Source organism: Alosa sapidissima, chromosome 7 (genome assembly GCF_018492685.1).
Source record: "Alosa sapidissima isolate fAloSap1 chromosome 7, fAloSap1.pri, whole genome shotgun sequence".
NCBI lineage: Eukaryota > Metazoa > Chordata > Actinopteri > Clupeiformes > Clupeidae > Alosa > Alosa sapidissima.
In genome coordinates this window covers 7,376,186-7,382,185 of record NC_055963.1, presented here as the reverse complement: position 1 = coordinate 7,382,185, position 6,000 = coordinate 7,376,186, and the positions used below count along the sequence as shown (strand labels likewise).

Sequence of the window (6,000 nt, the reverse complement as noted above, 5' to 3'; positions counted from 1 at the left end):
GCAACCCCGCGTTGACCTTGTGAGGTGCTGTGAGTGAAAACAGAAGGAAAAGTTAAAATGTGATGATGAAAGAGTGCGGGTGAGGAGAGAGAGAAAAGGAGAGAGGGAAAGAAAGAGGGAGAGAGAGAAAGAGAGAGAGGGAGAGAGAAACCTGACACTTGGTGATAATTTCAGTCATGCAGATTGCATTTGTTTTCTTCGCCTTGCAATTGCAGTTGACAACTCTGGTATCTCATGTGGAGCTTGTGCTTGAGCCATGAAATGATTTGCTTTAACTGTGCAGAAGAATAAACAAAAACAACAATAACACTATAAACGCATGACAAAACAGTCAGACTAAGGCCTCAGATAAAAACAAATAATGGGACTAAACACGTTCAGTCAGAGGAGTTAAACGGGATTGAACATGCATTTTCACATAGAAAACATTAACCATGCCTTAGAAAGTGGCCTGGCTAGCTTTTTCTCTCTCTCTCTTTCTCTCTATCTCTCTCTCTTTCTTTTTCTCTGTTTTGCGCCCACCCTCTGTTCCAGACTTCAGACAGTCTTCTGGCTCTAACAACAGCCTTGTCTCACAGAAGACAAAACTGGGTTCTATTTCCATAGGCTACCAGGGGGCCATGCCTGCATGTGTGTGTGTGTGTGTGTGTGTGTGAGAGAGAAAGGGGGGGAGCTAGGGAGAGAAAGAGAGTGTGTGTTTGTATGTATGTGCACTAGGAGTAAAGGAGGGAGCTTAGATTTTGGAAAGAAATAGTCTGAACATCCTGGCACCCACTGCACTTTTGAGTTTTTTCCCCTTTTCCATACGTCTCTATCTTATTTAGCTATTTGAAACCAAGTGCATTGTAGCCCATTTATTCCCTATCACTTCTCATCTGCTTAGCCTTCTCCTTTTTGTTATTCCCCTTTTTTCTTTCTCTGTGTGCCTCTCTCTCTCTCTCTCTCTCTTTCTCTCTTTCTCCCTCTCTCTCTCTCTCTCTGTCTCTGGCCGAGAAGAAGAGGTGGGTGCGGGGCGTTGGTCATCTGTCTTCATTAATCGTGGAGACACCAGTGTTCCAGTGGCTGTCACGCACACTGGGCCGCCCGTAATGAAGACAGATGTCCTGTCAGGCCGAGCCCACGGGGGGAGCTCTGGGCAGGCCTGCTCACGTTTTTTAGGTCCTGGGTCCCGATGATAACGAGGATGAGATCTGTTTATTTAATCAATCAGGCCGGTTCCCCTCCGCGGTTGCTTTGGACGCGGTGGAAGACGAGCCCCAACACTCGCATATTTACAAAAAGTAAAACAGAATCCATTTTTGTAGCTTGCATCTTTCGTTCTAGTAAATGGAGAAAACAAAAGTGAGTGAGTGAGTGAGAAAGAGAGACAGAGAGAGAGAAAGCGAGAGAGAGATAGAGAGAGAGAGAGAGAGAGAGAGAGAGAGAGAGAGAGAAATGTAGTGTAGTGCTGGGTTGCCCTGAGGGCAGGCAGCCATGGCTGCAGTGGTGTAGCCTTTCAGCTCCTCTGAGCCCAGTAACCTCTGTAAACAAGGCCCGGCCCTGTCCCACATCACTTCTCTCTCTCTCTCTCTCTCTCTCTCTCACGCACACACCACACACACACACACACACACACACACACACACACACACACTCACACACGCTATGTCTCTGTCTCGTCCTGTCTTCCCATCTTCTTAATCTCTGCTCCCAACCAGTTGCCCCCCCATTGTCCTATTCAGCAAGCAAATGAATTCATGTATTAGGAATATGAAATATGAAAGGCAGAGCTGTCAGTAGAAGGCAGCTATAAAATATGATTCGCTCAGATCACAGACACGTCTGTTATTTCTTCTATTCAACTCACATGCATCCTAGTGTTTGCTGTCAGTGATCAGAAAGACTTAGAAAGTCTTTTTTGAAATTAGTGCATAGTACAGTGCCCATCAATATATGTGGGCGTTTTTGTCACAGGCTGTCAAATGAATTGGATGTATTATTACCTTGTTGGTTTGTGACTGACCTCAACAGTTTAACATGCATGGGAGCTCTCCTCCTCCTCTCCCCTCTTGTTTTTGAAGATAACATTGACATGATACTATGTTGTGGTCAGGTTTCCTGTTTTTGTGTTTTGTGGGTGGGCGCTTATTGTTTGTAGTGAGCTTTTTGTCAATGATTCAATGTCAGTTGTGAAACAGTGGTGATAAGGAAGGCTTGTGATAAGTTGTGATAATGTCAAAACTAGAAATTGTGAATATGAGAGTGTATCATGTATGGCCATAAGGTAAATACGTTGTAGGAGTTCGGTTGAGGGCACATACCATGCTACTGGGCTAAACAGTAGCCCTTCATTTTTCATACACTTCAAGTATGCTGCTCACCCTTATTTCCATCTCAAAGATAAAAAAGGCGAGGCAGCAAAAGATGTAGTAATCCATCATCTTGCAAGAAGATACGCATCAACACATCTTCCTCTTTATGTGTCTCTGTGTTCATATTGACCAATGAGAGTTGCACAGCGTTGCGTTAATGACGTCAAACAATGAGAACTGCATTTCGTAAGACAAAATACTATTACTACGTAGTAAGTAGTTCCAGGAGTCTTGCACACACTAGAGTTGCTATTGGGAAAAGTGGTAAGAGAGATTGTGCCTTGGCTGGCTTTGCAGTTGTGGAGTCCAGTTTGTCATGGAGACATATTAGAATCCTATGTTCTCTCACTACCCCCACTTGCAGTCCACACACACACACACACACACACACACGCATGCACACACACCTCATTGTTTTCCTCCTAAATGAGACGTCCACATCTGAATTTGATAAGCGCCCTGAAATGGAGCACTGAGAGACGCCCTTGAGTGAAAGACAAGGAAATGAGAGCTTCCTGTGGCCGCTGTCGCATTTAGTCCACATCATTTTTTGTTTTAATGGAAGTCTTCAATTATGCCATTATAATTACAAAAGATTCAATTAAAAGATTAGAATGCCTGTGGGGACAGGGATGGAAAGATAGGAGGCTGATTCGGAAGATGGATGGTGTATGCATGTGTATGGGTGTGCATGTGTGTGTGTGTGTGTGTGTGTGTGTCTTCATTAGTACAGAGCATTGTTAAAGTCGGCAGAAGTATTCATTATCTGCTATCTGCTCTGTGATCTTCAATGGCAATGAAATGTGTGATTAAACACTATCAAGCTGGTTTTCATCTCTATCTATTGGTAGATGTGAACCGTTTCCTAGTCTTATCAGAAAGCACAGATCTGATAGATTATAGGAGAATGTAGTGGGCATAGTGGACATGCAGATAAATGAGTTCAGTTGGTTGCAAAAAAGGATATCATCAACAACACTCACTCACTCACTCACTCACTCACTCACTCACTCACTCACTCACTCACTCACTCACTTACTCACTGGCCTCCTCTTTCTGGACTGAGAACTGAAGTGAGTTTGCATTGTGTCCAGTGATGGGCCATTTATATGCCTATGCAGATGGTTGCTTTCCACAGGTCTGTAGCTGTGGTTTGTTTATGTGGTCTGTTCCTCTAGTTGGTGTTGTGTGCAATTAGTTAGAGGTCTGGGTGGGCTAGGCGGTCGGCGGTAGCCACACCTCCAGAGTCGTGCAGCCTGGCGCGTCCGTCTGCCCCCGGAGCAGGAGACCGGTCACGGACGCAGAGATTCCACAGGGTTCCGCTGGAATCCTGCTCCGTGCCGCAATGTGAGTTTGTAGCCGGTGGGTGCCAGGGCAACTGTAAATAAGAGCAATGGGCCTGTCAGCAGCTGCGGGCCAGTGTGCTCCTGGACGACCCTCACACCTCGGCTCCCGCTAAACTCCTGGGGAGAGGCGACCTGGGAGCTCTAACTCACTCTCCTCAGTCAGAGCCACCGCTGGGCCTGCAGTCCAGCACGGTCAGAGGGCCGCACAGACGCAACAAAGCATTTACGCAATACGCCCCTCTCACCTCGCTACGATGTCGGGAGATGGAGCTTGTTGTGCGTCAGTATTGACATAATAAGAGGAGACGCACATGGAGTAGATAGATAGATAGATAGATAGATAGATAGATAGATACTTTATTGATCCCCAGGGGAAATTCAAGAATAAAGAATAAAGAGTAAAATAATGCTGCGTGCAAGTGGCCTTGGCAGTCTTCGGCTCGATGATAAAAATGAGCCAGAATGAGGCTGAATGATGTTCCACAGCCAGGCGCTATGTTGTTATTCAGCAGGTTAAATATGGCACACTGTACATGGGAATGGTCAGTCCGAGCACACGTGTGAGTGCAGTGGAGGGGGGGGTCAGGCGGGTGTGGTGGGGTGAGTTTGGGGAGGGGGGAGGGGGGGTGGGCTGCGGTTCTGTTACCAGAGTGTTATTGACTGACGGCAGGGCTCCAGTGTTGCTAGGTCTCAGTGTTATGAGTAACGCTGAGCTGAAATCTTACACGAGCCCCCCAACAAACACACTTGCACACACACGCGCACACACACACACACACACATACTTACGCACACACTTTTTCTCCCATTCGTCCATGAATGGCCCATGTTTACGCAGCCCCCTTCAGCAGTCAGTTAGAACGTGAGTTACTGATATGAGTTTCCTGAAGCATCAGGAAGTGCTGGGCACATTTGTTTCAGACCAAAAGCAAAGTAGCCACGTTGAAGTGCTTTCAGTATAAGTATAGTATAGTATAGTACAGTGGTTCTTAACTGGTCTGGCTTTGGGACCCACAATTTCCCATGTTCATGAAGTCACGACCCATATATTCTGGTAACAGGACAATGTTCTACGTTCATATATAAAGTGAGCTTTCATTTCACAACTTTCTACTGCAGGTTAAGATGTGTTAGCCTGTAACATCTCTTTATTGTGATGACTACATGACTACATGTGTAGTTACAAGATTACTATTGCTATATGTGTGTGGTCTATAAACAACCCTGCTAATAGCTTGTCCACAATGGCCTTTGTCAGTTTTCGGTGTCTGTTGATGAGAGAATACAAATGACAGCTGTCTGGAATAGCACTGGTAGAGTATGCTCTGCTGCCAATTCAAACCCTCTGCGCTCTACTGTCATCCTGTGCGAGATCAGAGCAGGCTGATCTGGGAACTGCTACAAAGGCTGGCTGAGAGTCGCCGGGCCTCGGCTTCCATAATATACGCTCCATTTACAAAAGCTGTGTTGGCTCAAAATAAGAATGCTATTGTGGTAAACTTGGTTTGCGCACACAGGTTTTGCGAGCAGATCTGAAGGTGACTTGAGGTGGATGGCGCCCAAGCTGGGTCACTCAGTGTGAGCCCTCTGGAGAGATCAGCAGGATATCTGCCAACTGGAGGACTCATTGTCTGACTTCCATTTTCTTTGAAGGATCAGCAAACCTCACGCCATTCAACAGTTGGGCAATCATGTTTTTAAAAATTGTCATGCCAAGCCGGAAAAAAAAAAGGCAGAGAGAGAGAAAGGAAGAAAGACTAGAGAGAAAGAAAGAAAACGACCACCCACGCTTCAAATACACGTCTTTCTGTGTTTCCCTTCCACTTGTGGATGGAGGTTTTCTCACCCTTAGTCTTCTCATACATCCTGTACATACCCCAGTAGATGCCAAACTGACAAGCGTGAAAGCGAAAGCTTCACTATTTTACACACCGAACCCCTGAGATACCACTTAACCGCAAGTCTCACAGACAACAGGAAGCCACAGTCTAGCTGGCTCCATTTTTCCTCCTCTTTTCTGCTCGCGCTTTTCCCCTCATGGTCTTGTCGACTGGTACAATCTGTTCGAGCGCACCAAAAGAAACTTGAGCTGAATTAAAAGCTTGTTTTTCCCCTTGCCTCAGCATTCTGGGTCAGTCTGTCTGAAAAGCAAGCGTTTCTAAGGGGCTTGTTGTCTTGGGCAAAAAAAGGCTTTGCTCTGGTCATACTTGTGGTTTGGGAGCTCCGGGGTAGTTGGATTCCACCCCTTTAAGGTGGTGCTGTGTTATGAGGAGCGGCTTTCAGCTCCTAATGAGATACAGCCC

General features: G+C 46.1%; 1 protein-coding gene across 3 annotated transcripts in view; it reads left to right on the top strand.

The window, feature by feature from the left end:
- Nucleotides 1-6,000, top strand: part of rarga (retinoic acid receptor gamma a) — a 61,613-nt gene that overhangs the window by 27,926 nt on the left and 27,687 nt on the right. The gene's annotated exons all lie outside the window — the stretch shown is intronic.